This window comes from Chrysoperla carnea, chromosome 1 (assembly GCF_905475395.1).
Source record: "Chrysoperla carnea chromosome 1, inChrCarn1.1, whole genome shotgun sequence".
Taxonomy (NCBI): Eukaryota; Metazoa; Arthropoda; class Insecta; order Neuroptera; family Chrysopidae; genus Chrysoperla; species Chrysoperla carnea.
In genome coordinates, this window is record NC_058337.1 from 114,457,100 (window position 1) to 114,471,837 (window position 14,738).

The following is a 14,738-nucleotide window of genomic DNA, read 5'->3' on the forward strand; positions in this document are numbered from 1 at the left end:
TTTGTCTTTTTAAAATTTTTTCCACAAAATACATTAAAAGTAATGAAATTGCATTAATATTTCAAAAACTATGATTTATATCAAAAAATGTTCATATTAATTTTCGTCTAATTTCCCCGAATCCTAACAGAATCTACCCTAAAAATTTGAAACGAAAACGTCTTTAATACTATGAAATTCTGAATTTAGAAAAACAGCAAAAATCATCACTTTCTCCTGTTATTTGTAATGCTTTCATATAAATGTGGAAATACATTATTGAATAACGAAACATAAAAAGAAACATATTAGATTACAGTCCAAGTAATTCTTAATGAAAAATATTATAAAACCACTAGTCTAGAAATATATTCTTAAAATTAATGATATGCGACGTAAAATGTGACCGTTGACTCTCATACTATAATAATGTATATACACATAAAGTTTAAATACAAATTTAATTCGAATGTATAGAAATTAAAATATATGAAATTGAGTTTATGCATATTGAATTTAGAATTGTCTAGGATCTCATGCATGTTTATATACGTATGTATGCATGTGTCTATGAATGAATGGAATGGGATCATATGGTCGTGCTCGTGTACTAACAACGTCGCGCCATATCATACACACAATCAAAACTAGCACCATATAATACTGATACACCTCTAACTCCCATAACAAGAGCAATGGACCGTAAGATGATGACAGGCTAAAGTGCCCCATTTCTCGCTTCTGGAACGGAGAGAATTGAATTTTAGGGGTTGTTGTCAAAAGTAAACAATTGTCAATTATAATATCTGTTACTTTAAATCAGAAATTCATTCCTACCTCACTTCAACAAAAAAAGAAATATAAAAAAATCAACCATCTGAAAATCCACTTTTCCGAGACGTTGTTACCTCTAATACCATACGTTATTACCCGTCAGCATTTACTCACGCTCGGTTTAAAACAAATATAACGTTTATCTTCCAAACGTTAAACCACATTTTTTCAGCCTATCTAAAATTTTTTTAAATATATTTCCTTCAAGCTCTTTTCAGAAGTTTTGAAAATTTTACTCATCGCGAGACAATAGACATAAAAAAAAATTATGCTTTTGGAAATTTTTTGACCTCTTCGCGTACTTTCGTTAATTTACGAATATTCGGCACTGTATGGTATAAATCGTTTAAATTTATTTGACAAAAATACAGCAATGTTTGCGCTTTCACGCAAAAACTAGCGAATAGATTTGAATGAGACTGAAAAACAATATAACTCATACATCAGAATAACACATGAGCTATGATTTATAAAGATATATTTTTTTTAATATTATATTATTCTGGCATTTTACTGTTCCGTGTATGATCATCATTTTTAACCATAAATATTTCTGTAAAAATTTAAAACAGTTAATGCAAAACAATGTATGGCCATCTTTTCTGAAATAGTCAATGAATTAAGTCTATTTTACACTTAAAACAATTGAAAACTGTACATATATTTTAGCTGTGTAAACTATCCCTTCGAGTATTATGGAAGGGAGATAAGTGAGATCAAGAAAGAGAATGCACCTCCTCCATAAAGCAGTGATTTTACTTTTAAACCCAGTGAAGCGGGCGGGTACAAGGTAGTTATGCCAATACATATTAACAATATAATTTATGAATATGATATGATTATTTAAATTTTTGTTCTAAAATTATTCGTTTATTCAAATTCGTACCCAGTAAATTAAATAATATTTAACGCGGGAAGTAGTTGACGCATGTGTGGAATGTGTGATCAAATCTCACATAACGCGACTAAAGATTACCGAACGGTTGAGGGGATTGCTGACGGGTTAGTGCAAATTATGTCATAATCTTGCGGTCCATAAGTATTATGCAATGGCATGTTTGTGTATATTATTTTATTCAACCGACCCCGACATGACCCGTCTCTTTGCTCTATACAATTATATATATTTTCACATTGACTCCGCTCTGCTACCATCCATACTACCATTGCACATTGTTGCCAACTAATAAATATCATAATATTACTACAATTATATTGTGTATAACGTTCGTTCACAGATCGTTTTATACTCTCGTTTTAACGCTTTATTTTTTTTCTGTAGTTCGAATCCGATGTGTGATAATAATATTATTATTGTTATTAAATGTGCATCGTAAAAAATGCATATAAAAATAATGTTTATTTCTTTTGTATAATAATGCGGTGTAATTTTACCTCTGTGTACAGATCACTTTGTAAAATCGTATTCTTGATATGATTACTCTTGAAAACGCGGAAAATGAAAAAAAAAACAAGTGAAAACAAACAATTGACTAAGTTAATTATTTATATACCATATATAGACAGTTTTGATTAAACTGCCACATTATACATACATACCTGTCACACATACATAACTGATTATCCCATCTAATACATATTATACAACTTGCACCTAATTTGCGCTCTCACGGATAAATAGTGATGTTTACGAAAAAATGTTTCAAACAAAAGTTGTTTATTTTTTTATAAGAAACCTTCTTTATATTTAAACTTTTATTCTATCTCTAATGGTTTATAAAATGGGTCCTACGGATCCAAGACCCAATTAACCTATGTTGCTCATTTACGAACTCGATATCACTTTTTACTTCGAGTGCATGCTGTAAAAATTTCAGCTTGATATCTTTTTTTTGTTTTTGAGTTATCGTGTTCAAATTTGGTTAAAAAAAATCACATTCAATCTATATATATAAAAGAAAGTCGTGTTAGTTACTCCACTTATAACTCAAGAACGGCTGAACCGATTTAGCTGCAAATTGGCAGGGAGGTAGTTTAGAGCCAGGAGAAGGACATAGGATACTTATCCCGTTTGACAGCATTCCCGTGTGACTTGACATGAAACGTCAGTCACTATAAAACGTGGTATAACAAAAAAGAATCAGACTTCGTCATGTTCATGTTTTTCCCATGGTCAATTATACGTGGCATGTTCACGGGTCAGAAGACCATCTGCGTTGTTTGTTTTTGCGCCTGATAATAAAACAAAAAATGTCGTGTATCACAAGTTACTTAAATGAAGAGCAACCTATGTACTAAAATAGAGAAATAATTATGAATGATTAATGTAGGTATTTAATTTTTTTTTGTATTTTTTCCAATTAAAAAAAAAAAAAAAGCTTATTTATTGCCATTAAGGCGGAACAAAGTTCTCCGGGTCAGCTAGTATTTTAATAAACAATGAATCAAGGTATGAAATAAATTTGTGAACATTTTGGTAAAAATCAGAATCAGAAACAAATTTTCATTATATGTAGGAGTGCCTTCGGTATAGAGGTGGAGTGAGTGGTTCACACGAGATTTTTTTCCCTTACAATTGCAGAATTAAGTGCAGCGTTGATAACAACGAATATTGTTTGAGTTTCTTTTTATTAGTATTATTTTTTTATTATTTTACTGAAGTAAAAAATATGGATATTGTGTTTTAATATCCTTTTACTAGCGTGGAATTTAATATTGCTTAGACGTGTTTTATATTTTAGTGGTTATTTAGATAAAATTGCATCTTCTGACAATATTTTATTACTTGTATTAATCTTATTTGATAGTTTTAATGGCAATACTATTCACAATGAGTCTTAAAGTAATTTGTTTACGATAGAAATGAGAACTTGGGAGTAAACGTATATCTGAGTGTCTATCGATCCACTGAACTTCCCGACATTTTAACACTTGAATTGAAAGTAAAATTCGAATATTTTATTTGGTTTTTATAATATTGACTGAATTTTCACCTCGAATGTAACAAAGTTTTCTATGGTGTACCTAAGTCATATCATTTTCAACGTGAATCTACGTGTGGTTCTTTGAAATGTGTACGAGTTTAATTTGTGTTACTCTTATATCACAAATCTACTTGAATTTCAACACTAATAGTCCAAACATTTGGGAACAATATAAAGAAGTCTCGAAAACGACGTTTTTTCTACAAGTTTTTCGGTTTATATTATGAGAAAAAATATTTTTTAGTACGATTTGGATTTTCTAGTATTTCTTAGGTGTCAGCTACTTAGTAGAGTGTAAGATGGAGGTACTAAAGTACTTACAAATTTTATACTTTTTGTTAAAATCTACTTTACTTTCAGCTATTTCCTCATTGCTACAAGTAAGAACAAATAAATAAATACTTACTTCTAACAATGAAGAAATTAATATGGTACTTTAAATCCCTTTTTTTACAATATTATTGCGCTCTTTATTCCTTCAACCTATACCGAATTATTGCCAGATTAAAAGTGTATCGATTGCTTGGATTATTATTGCTACAATTCGTATACTCTACTTCGATTTTCTTCCTAGGAACCTTGTTGCAAAGTTTCAGCTTCTTTGGTATTGGCATTTACTTGGAAAACTACACTAGATCGTCATCTTGAAACAGTGATGCATTTCACTAAATCTTGTCTTATTTTACATCTAGACCATTTACATTTACGAACGTTAATTGGGATAATCAGTAAACTTTTTTATTACTTCTGGTGAAGAATTCTCACTTCACGAACTGGAAAGCGAAATTGATTTTTGAATTTTTAGAAGTGGACAAAAAAAATATAAACGCAAATAGTTAAACAAAGAGGAAAATACTTTAAAATTAACGTCATTGTTGAGTATTGCCTTAGAGATTACATATAAAATGTGCATGAAACAGATGGGAAACAACCTTTTTTGTTTTGGTATCAAGTCCACTTTTACATTTTTATGGTTAATGTGGTTAAGTCGATATGAGTCATCTACGACATTCAAACTTCCATCTTGCTACATATTGGATCATTCCCCCGATCGATTTGCCAAAGACTGAGTAAGTGAATTTCGCATGTATATGGATAAAATATTATCAACTGTTCTGCAATCAGGTTCCCAATAATTTAATAGCTCACGATTTTTATAACCAATAAACAATAATAATTGGCAACACTGCGATGGTGTGATGTAATAATATATTTTGTAATGATTGTTTTATTATTATATTTCAAACACACAAGTACTACATTATTATAGGTTAAATGAATGATGGAGTGTACGATGTAGAATACATAGTACTTTAGAGTACCTTGATTCATATTGCAATGTTATCCTTCTGTTATTATAATTGTAGGGAATTTAATTCTATATACATAATATATGATGAACTGTTTGACCCTGAATATGATTTCATACAGGATGTTATAAATATGTTTATTAGACATGGAGAGGGTTAAGGAATCAGTAATATTAAAGGAGTAATAAGATTTAATTTAAAACTAATTTGCACTTCACAAAAATAAAGATACGACACTTTTAGTTTCGTTAAAACAAACAATTGTTTGCAAGCATGTTACTTTGTTATTCTTAGTCTTTTTGGGCTAAGATGAAAGGAGGAATGGACTTGTGGTATTGCAAGACAGAAATTGACTGAGTACAATCGAAGGCGTTCCTAAGATCTTATAACGCTTCAAAGGGCCTTTATAAGCAAAATCTTAGCGGATAATATCTAGGCGGTAGGGACGTTGATCGACCTGCTAGTTCATCCCGATTTTTGCAGGAGATGTTACAGTGGGGAGGAGGAGGTAACGTATCTCATCTTCTCTGTCACTGCCCAGCTTTCGCCATGGGAAGAGATGGACTCAATTGAGCCAGCCTTTTTGGAATTGGAATAGTATCGTATCTTTAAGCTCAACTATTTACTTTATATTGCGGGTTTTTAACGAAACAAAAAGTTTGGTTTCTGAAAAAAACGTGGCCCATCCTCGGCAGCCTCTCTATAAGTCATGTTTAAGAACAGCAGGAAGGCTCTGACGTCAGCCTTAAGTAGAGATATGGAATAAACTTACACTGTTGTAATATGGAAATTATTTCAAAAACTATAAATTCAGTCAATTTTTTCGGATTTAAAAATTTTTCCAATCTTGCATGAAGGTAATTTACGAAAAAGCCCTCAATTAGTTAATCCTTCATAAAGTAGCTAAAGCTTTGTACCTTTTAAAAAAAATTTGCATGAAGCTGCTAAAAACGTAATGGATACTACAAATAATTGAATAAATATTGCTTGATAATTGGTTAAAAAAAATTACACAATATTTTGATAAGCAGCATGTGTTGGGAAGCAAAAAAATTAAATCACCCCCTATGATTGCACAAATTAAAAAGGATAATTGAACTATTATACAGGATAATTGAGAGTTACACTACCGTACATACATGATATATTTCAATATTATCCATTCGAACAGACCACATGTAGATCTATAAAAAAAATAAACCATGGTTAGTTTTGACCAGAAAGAGTAGACTCGTGGAAGGATGAATAAATTCTACTTCGAAAAAATCGATCCAATTCGAATGGAAAATATTCAACATTTTTTATTTTTAGTGTTTATCAGTTTTTATAGTTAATTATCGAAACCATATTGGATCTTTTTTGGTGTCTTTTGTAAAGGAAAACTGGAAATTGTACATTTTCACAAGAATAGGTATTCAAAAACAGTGCGTTGATTTTAATAGATATCTCGAAAACAATAATTCGATAACGTGACGCTCGGTTAACAATTATAATCATTTATTAACGTAATTTTAAATCGTGTTAATTTGATGGTATTATTAATTTTGAAGTTGAAATAAAAGTCTGTGTCGTTTTTTTTCCGCGCTTATACGTTTGTGCGTACAATGGCTTATAGTTCAAGTAACGGGGCTTAAAGAAGTCCCTCGGACTTCTGACCAGTGACAACCTAAAATACGAGTAAGAGAAACAACATTTTTTTTCTACCTATCTCATTACTATTAGAAAAACTGAGATAGGTAGAAGAGTCGTATACCCGTCTCGCTTCCTCCTCTATGAGCAATGCGAACTTGGATAAACAGACACGCAATAAAGTTTATGGCACACAATAAAGGAATAACAATGGTGACTTCGACTTAAAATAACTCATCCATGCCTGATATAGTTGGAAAAATCACAATTAACAGTTTTAACCTCAGGCATTAGTATCCTTCTAAACTTTCTCGCAGAGGAGGATACGATAATCGAAACTCTGGTAATCTTTTAGTACTCGAAATTGTTTCTAATAGTTCTAAATTTCATCCAAACCAAAATTATATTTTATACTTTTGTCAAATATTCTTCACTTGAGCACGTCGTATGTTTATGCATATTAATTGCCTAATTTGATTCATTTTTTCGACCCATGTTTGAACTGCTCCAATTAAAAATCATTAAAAAAAACTCATAAATTTGCAACCTAAAGTCAGCCATATTTATTAAACCACTTCGATATGTCAGTTGTCAGTAGTAATATTCTAGTATATTATATACGTACAGGTAAAATAAGATGGGTTGTGATGTAATATTTGAATTACGTTGGATACAACTTTTGTGAATTAAACTATCCATTAAATGCAACACAAATCATTCATAATTATTGATAGTGGTTTTTTACGTAGTAAAATGATTTTGTGAGATTTTCCATTGCATTTTACCCTCCATTTTACTTTTAGCTAGTCATACTAGCTAGTCAGCCAGCATCATGCACTTTACTGTCTATATACTTTAAAGCGGAACAAACTATAACTAGACAGTGTTTTGTTTTTAATTCATAGTATCCTGAATTGAATGTACCTTTTAATAATATATTCTATGCAAGCCTAACATATATAGGGTACGGTGTAAATACCTCAGGTCATTTGTACCATATTAAGAAAAAGTTGTTTTCAAGTAAAATAGAAATAATATTTTTTAAAGATTGCAAAGGGGAAAATTTTGCTTTTATTGTTTATTTATATGTTGTTTCAATGTTTTGTGCTATAATCGCATTTTAGCTAAATCACGGCTTATTGGGTATGTTGTTATGCCCACAGACAAAATAAATATTTAGTACAGTAAATTGTACAAGATTTGTATCCAACTTCTTGAACGAAAAATTAGGCTGAAGAGACACACAACCGGAAATGGACTAATAAGGTGATTTTATGAACACCTATACCAAAATCTTGTTCATAGCATCAATATTTTTAAGCGATACAAACTTGGGACTAAATTTTGTATACATTGGTATATTTTATAGGTATACATGGTATAATAAATGAATTAATAAATAGTGTCAATTTTGCGAATTATATACCGTAAAATGTTGAGAGCTTAAGTTTGAAGGCAAATAGTTTTGCACTTTTGATCAGTGGTTGTAGATACGCAGTAAATTTTACAAGTACTTACTTTCTCCATGATAAAAAACTTCTCCATGGTTAAAAAAAAGAAGAGCCGTTCATCCCCAGTCAATGAACACACCAGTTTTAACTCAAACACTCAAAGAAGAGGGTAGGAGAAATTTGAAAGTTTTTTTGATAGTCTTTAATATTTAAATCTCAAAAGTAGTGACTCCAATCTTATAACTTACAAAATGTTTCTAAGGTACAATACTCTCTCCTCGCATATATACAGGATTTTAATGTATAGTTTGTGTTTAATTCATTGACACAGAGCTTTACTAGGTATATAAAGCTCTTCGTTGGTTCGTAAACTCATACATGTATATATAGATTGTGTGTTAAATAGACCAATGCAATTGGATATATATTATCTATTTACGTTCAATGTCTGTAAATTATTATATTATTTTAGACTTTAGAGAGATGCCAGACAATAGAAGAAATGATTCGTATTAAATCATATAAATTTTATACATACGGGAATATATTAATGCTTTGTTGCGTTTAGATTTAACAGCGGGATGAAGGAGATAGGAGAAAATAGTGTATTTGATTGGTTCCTGGAAGCAACCTCAGGCTATTAGTTGCTATCAACAGAAACCATACAAGATATTTATTGAAACTATGTTCCTTATCACGCATTCGGTGGATGAGGGCTAGACAAAAACTTACGATTCTCGGTCCTCATACGCACGGTTGCTTGATCGAAACCCATCCACGTTAAAAGATTTTTTAAATTTTGTTCTTTGTAAATCAACTTTTGGTTTTAATCTTTGCTAACTGTTGATTACTGTTCATAGATGGCTTTGACTATGAACAGCACCGTGGAAGTAAATACCGTAAATAGACTGTAAGTTTGGGCTTAGAGGTCGAAAAAACGTAAACATTATGCATATTAATATACTCATTTCGAGTCTATTCAGATACAACTTTTTCTATGTCTGTGTGAAAGTTTTGAAATTGTCCAACGAAGAAAAGGAGCAGAAGCTAAGAAATAAAGTATACAATTTTGAGTAGATATTTTTATTCGAGTTGCTATATTTAAAGTTTTGAACAAAATAAGCCCCGAAGAACAGCAAATAATGTTATACTTTCCCGCTTTTAAAACAACGTAATCATTAATTTTTTAAATCTAGCAAGTACCTTCTTAAAAGTACTTGAAGAATATTCTTAACAAAATACAAAAAATGTAATTATTTCGAAAAGCACTCGAAACATTAAGCAGCGTTATAAATTGAAAACATAATTAAAATATATAACAATTGTGCACTTATGTGCATATTTTATCAATAATATGACACAAACAAGAAAATGAGAAAGAAAATGAAAGCGGAAAATGACGTAGACGTGAAAAAAGGAAGAAACACATTGGTAAAAAGGTCATACCTAATAAAAACAGTACACAAATAATTTATATTCAACGAACGAAATTATTTAGAAAGATTTTTCTTAGTATACTTAAAAAATAAAACAAAATGTGGTGAAATTGACCTGTAGAAATCAAATCAACAAGTTTCTGATAAGTAATCATTCTATTTTAATTAATCATTACAGTAAAGTTTATTTTCTTTGATTATAATAAATATTTCCATTTTACTAAGACTAATCGAGATATTATAATTTCTGTTCAATCTTAAATACTATTGGAGCTATTATGGAATTGCTTGCAATTAATTAAGATCAGGTCTCTAAGACTCTCTAGTCGTAGCGATCGGACCTGATCGTAGAGACCGGAAACCTTCATTGATTTGTGAAGTTGTAATTCTTGGGTATTTCAAAAACATTGAGTAATACAGGCTCTATTGAAATATCCATGGTTTTTTCCTACGGGGACCGATATTTTTTAATGGCACCGGCAGTATGTGTTGAAAATATTAGTTTTTTTGTTTTTATTTTAAGAATGTAAATTAAAAACAAGTGCAAAATAGCTTTTATCGATAGCTTAAAACTTTAATTTCCGGTCGGACTACGGATGTGCTTACCTAGGGCTGAATAAAAATGTTTTAACATAGTTTTTCTTTTAAAACATAAACATCAGATACTCATATTATTTTAAGCTGATGCTCCATTAAAAATTTATTACACTCTCAATAGTATCGTTGCACATTATTATCGTGTAAGATTATTTAAGGAATACAATTTTTTGAGTTGATCTTAATCGTTCCAAAAAACCTTCGCTTTTTATTTATGGAATTTTTTTACTAAGAAAGATTCTATCTAGCGATTGAAAAAGAGCTCACATAGGAATAGAATATTTACCGGAAGGTTAAAGTACTAATTTTTGACAACAACAAAATTTTGTTAAAAATTGTATAAAATATTAAAATAATTGTTTTTATTATAATTTGGGTTACTATGTCGTTTAAATATCTTTGTAGTGTGTCAATATGCAAACCTTCAAAATCTGTAAATCCCGATTTAACTTTTCAGAAATTCCCAAGAAATCGCAAAAAAAAAATGCTTAAGAGAAGGCAAGTTTATAAACTTAAAAATTTAAAGAACCCGAATGTATTCTATTTTTTAAAAAAGGTGATTTCTTCAAAGATATTGTAACATAATTTATTTGTAGTACATATGATGAACATATGTTAGTAAAAATATGATATCTTTTGTCTTTTCATTCTATGAGCAAATCAGGTGAGTCTTATAAATATGGTTAACATTTTATTTTATTCATGACGCTGACATCTTAGAAAAAAAGCCAGTATCGCAAACATCTCAAAACGTAAAGATGACTTTATGATTCTAATTTTCCAAGTATGAAAAACATCTTTCTATCAGGCAGCTAAAAAAATTAAATTAACAATCTTGTTGGAAACGAAAATGAACTAAAGGCAAAATACAAACACACAGAAAGAAATCTTACGTACATTGATTTTTATTTATCGATATATTTGTAGACCACTTCAATATCCACGTTCTTTCACCTTTCTTTTCTGTCTGCAGATAAAACGATTTTTTGTCTTTTTTTTTCCACAGAAAAAAGAACGGAATCATTACTACCAATATGGGTACTTTTAACTTGTATACATTTTCCATCTTGTCATACGAGTTTTTTTCTTTGTATGCGAAAAAATGTATATAGCTACAATTTAATGTACCGCGCGTATAATGACAGACGGTTTCATACTGTTGCCAGCAATGTTGATGGCTAAAAAGAATTGGTAAGAGTATCGATCGAGCTTAGAAGACAATTTTTTCTGTCAAAACATGCTTTTGATGCTTATAATTGCTTATTTTAATTAAAGGTTTCATTCCATGTTTATGTTACTGTATTAAAACAACTATTGAATTTTGACGATCTATGCCAAGTTTTTGCTGATTTTAAATATAAACATGCATTCCACCTTTAAAAAAGACTATTGTTTCCTATATATCATAACAATTTGCAATTGATTCTCATATTTAACCATATTTTGACACCAATCAAAATATGAATAATCAAAAACTCACTTTCATGAAACATTCTGTACATATACAGCATATTTTTTAAGTATTCTGTTTCTTTTTAAACACAAAAAAATGCGAAAATATTTTTACAAGATTTTTCAAACATTATATTACTTTCTATTTTTTTATTTTTATTTTGTGTAAAAGTAAAAAAAAAAAAAAGTTTTTCTCAAACTAAAATTTTTCACTAAAAACTTTCTCTTGTTTGTTACAATATAGTAGGTAAGTACATGTCTGTCTGAATGTTGATAATACAAAAATCATATGAATTTTATTTTCATTCAAAATTTGATATATGTTTAGGTCCAGACGTGGTATTTAACAAAAATTTCAGAACGGTTTGAATTTGATTATGTCACGTTTTTTACCAATTCACTCTCTGTATTACTTTTTTAGTGGTGCACGTAAAGAAATTTCCCTTCGAAATGCAAACAACAATTTGTCAGACAATCGATGAACAGAGAAGTCGTCGTCTTCTTATGCCTTAAAAATTGAATTTTCAAAGTGTTGGGCGCTCGATACCTTTTGTTTTTTGTTAACTATTGTTTTCAAGGAATGCATCTCTTTATTTGTCGTGCAATTACAAATTGCCCTAAGCCCCTAAAAAATAATTCACTGATTGTGCTAATTTTCGAAGAAGAAAAATTAGTTGGGCATGACGTTGACAACAGCAGTTTTTCCTTGACAGCAGCAGAATTTCCAACAGTTCTGAAGTAGCTATCAAATTCTGTGTCCGGTCCTAAACCTCATACAACTTGTTAGTAAATAAATTTCTATATGCAATATTTTTACAAACATTTTGTACATATAAACAAATTTTACATAATTTATTACCGTTATTTGTGACTAGAAGTCATGAAAATCAAATGAAAATTTAAAGTTAAGTTTATTATAATTAGATTATTCAAGTTATGTATTTTTCTCCATTCTTATATTATTTTTATTGACAAAAGTTAAGACTTTTTCCTTTTTATTCACTATAATAATTTTTTTTAGAATGTTGGAAATTTTCCAGTCATTTTAATGTTATTTAAATTTTATGAAGGATTGTCATTTTTCGTTATTAAAATTTTCTCTTTTTTTGTCTGTGGAATATTGATAGCTACAATTTTTTTTAAAATTTATTCTTTCTTATTCTCTGTACACGGGAAATTTTTGATTGCATCCCCAAGCTTCAAATTGAAATACACATAATTTTTTTTTCTAGAAAAATATAATCGTATATAAAACGAAAAATCATTACTCCCTCTTACCTGCAATTGAACAGATGTGTTGTTGACAGCATACACAGACAGATATGTTGTCAACAACTTCTGTTGACAGATATGTTGTCTTCTCCCCCGAGTCGAGCGGGGAGAATCTATTCCATATACACTACAATCTCCCTGGTCTCTTAAAAAACAATAAAATAATAAAAAATTACGTTGCTACTTTGTAGATGTGCACAAATGAATTGTTTCGGTAAAAATCTTATATTTTTAGATTAAAATTCTTAAAATTATTCGAGTTTTTTCTACATGAAAATTCAAAAGCTTTTTTAAACTCAGCTGGAACTTATGAAGATAATGTGTTTGCAAGACAATGTTAATATTTTATAGAACCACCCTCGTTAATAAGTACATATTAATTCACTGGCTCATTAAAAAATTATTCCCTTGAGTAATATTAAAAAGTATGTCAATTAGGAATAATTATAAATTCATAATTAATATACAAAAAAAAAGAACTCTTTAATACAATTTACCTCTCCCTTAAGACCGTGTTAAAAGTATGATTTTTATTTTTTCTAAAATAAAACCTTCAAAACCTTTTAAAACAATTTTAATATACACTTTCAATAAAAAATAATGTAACGAATGCGTAGAAATAGACCTTAATTTTAATGTTATTACCATCAAATTTAGCCTGTATCGTATAGCAAACATTCAGAATCAAACCATTCATCTTGGCCACTGATTAAGGGAATTAAGGTGAAAGCGGTAAAATATTCAGAAACACGAGTCAGGGCAGCACTTAAGCATATTATAACTGTGGGACTCTATGAATGTTTTTGAGTATTTTTCTGACTTTTGAATATGTAGTTTCGAATCAGAAAGTGGTTGCAAGATTTGCTTAATGATTGCCAGACCAAGGTGTTCATAACTACGGATAGTTTACAAAATGCGCTTAGCGGAAACCGGCAAGGTTACAATTGGCAGAGATATTAATTCTTTTAAAAGGACTAGAGAATGAAACCTTGTAGCAAGATGCTTTATGTAGTTTAGAATCTGAAAGTTGTTGCAAGCTTTCCTTAATTATTGCCAGATAAGGTCAAGGAATAATTTACAAAATGCTCTCAGTTGCACCTGAAAAGGGTACAATTGGATATTAGTTCTATTAATAGGACTTGGGAATGAAACCCTGTAGCAAGATGCTTTATGTAGTTTCGAATCAGAAAGTGGTTTCCAGTTTACCTTAATTATTGCTTAATCAAGCCAAGGTGTTCATTACTACGAATAGTTTACAAAATGCGCCCAGTTGAAACTGGCAATGTTATAATTGGCAGAGATATTAGTTCTCTTAACAGGACAAGGGAATGAATTCCGGTAGTAAAATGTTTTATGTAGTTTCGAATCAGAATTGATAGAGATATAAGTTCTATTAGCAGGACAATCTTACTTGAAACTTAATTCGTAATTTGAAGATGACACCTGGGACGTTTATGAACTGTAATCAGGTACAGAATATTTGGAACAGTTTTAAAACTTTGGCCTTTAATTTTGTAAAGCTATAACAACAAAAAAGCTTTGAGATTTTTTGGCTTGACAGAATCCGGTAGTTTATCTCCAGATGTTTTTAGACCAAACACAAAGGACAAGTTTAGACCATACAGGTTGAGATGTTATTTATCCAACTTTATTCCTTTCTGTACTTCACTTATATGCAAAAATCACAAATTCAACTCATAATTCACTTGAAATTGATTCAATTTTCTTCAAATTGCGTGTACACACATTTTATATTTATATTTACGAAGGGTTAAAATAAAATAACAAAACAATAGTGACGTAACAAATACGTTCAACCTACTTCCAACTGTG

The 14,738-nt window shown here is 29.9% G+C and overlaps 1 protein-coding gene across 2 annotated transcripts in view; it reads left to right on the forward strand.

Moving 5' to 3' along the window:
- The window catches only part of LOC123290811, a 471,033-nt gene that overhangs the window by 213,385 nt on the left and 242,910 nt on the right, over positions 1-14,738 (forward strand). The gene's annotated exons all lie outside the window — the stretch shown is intronic.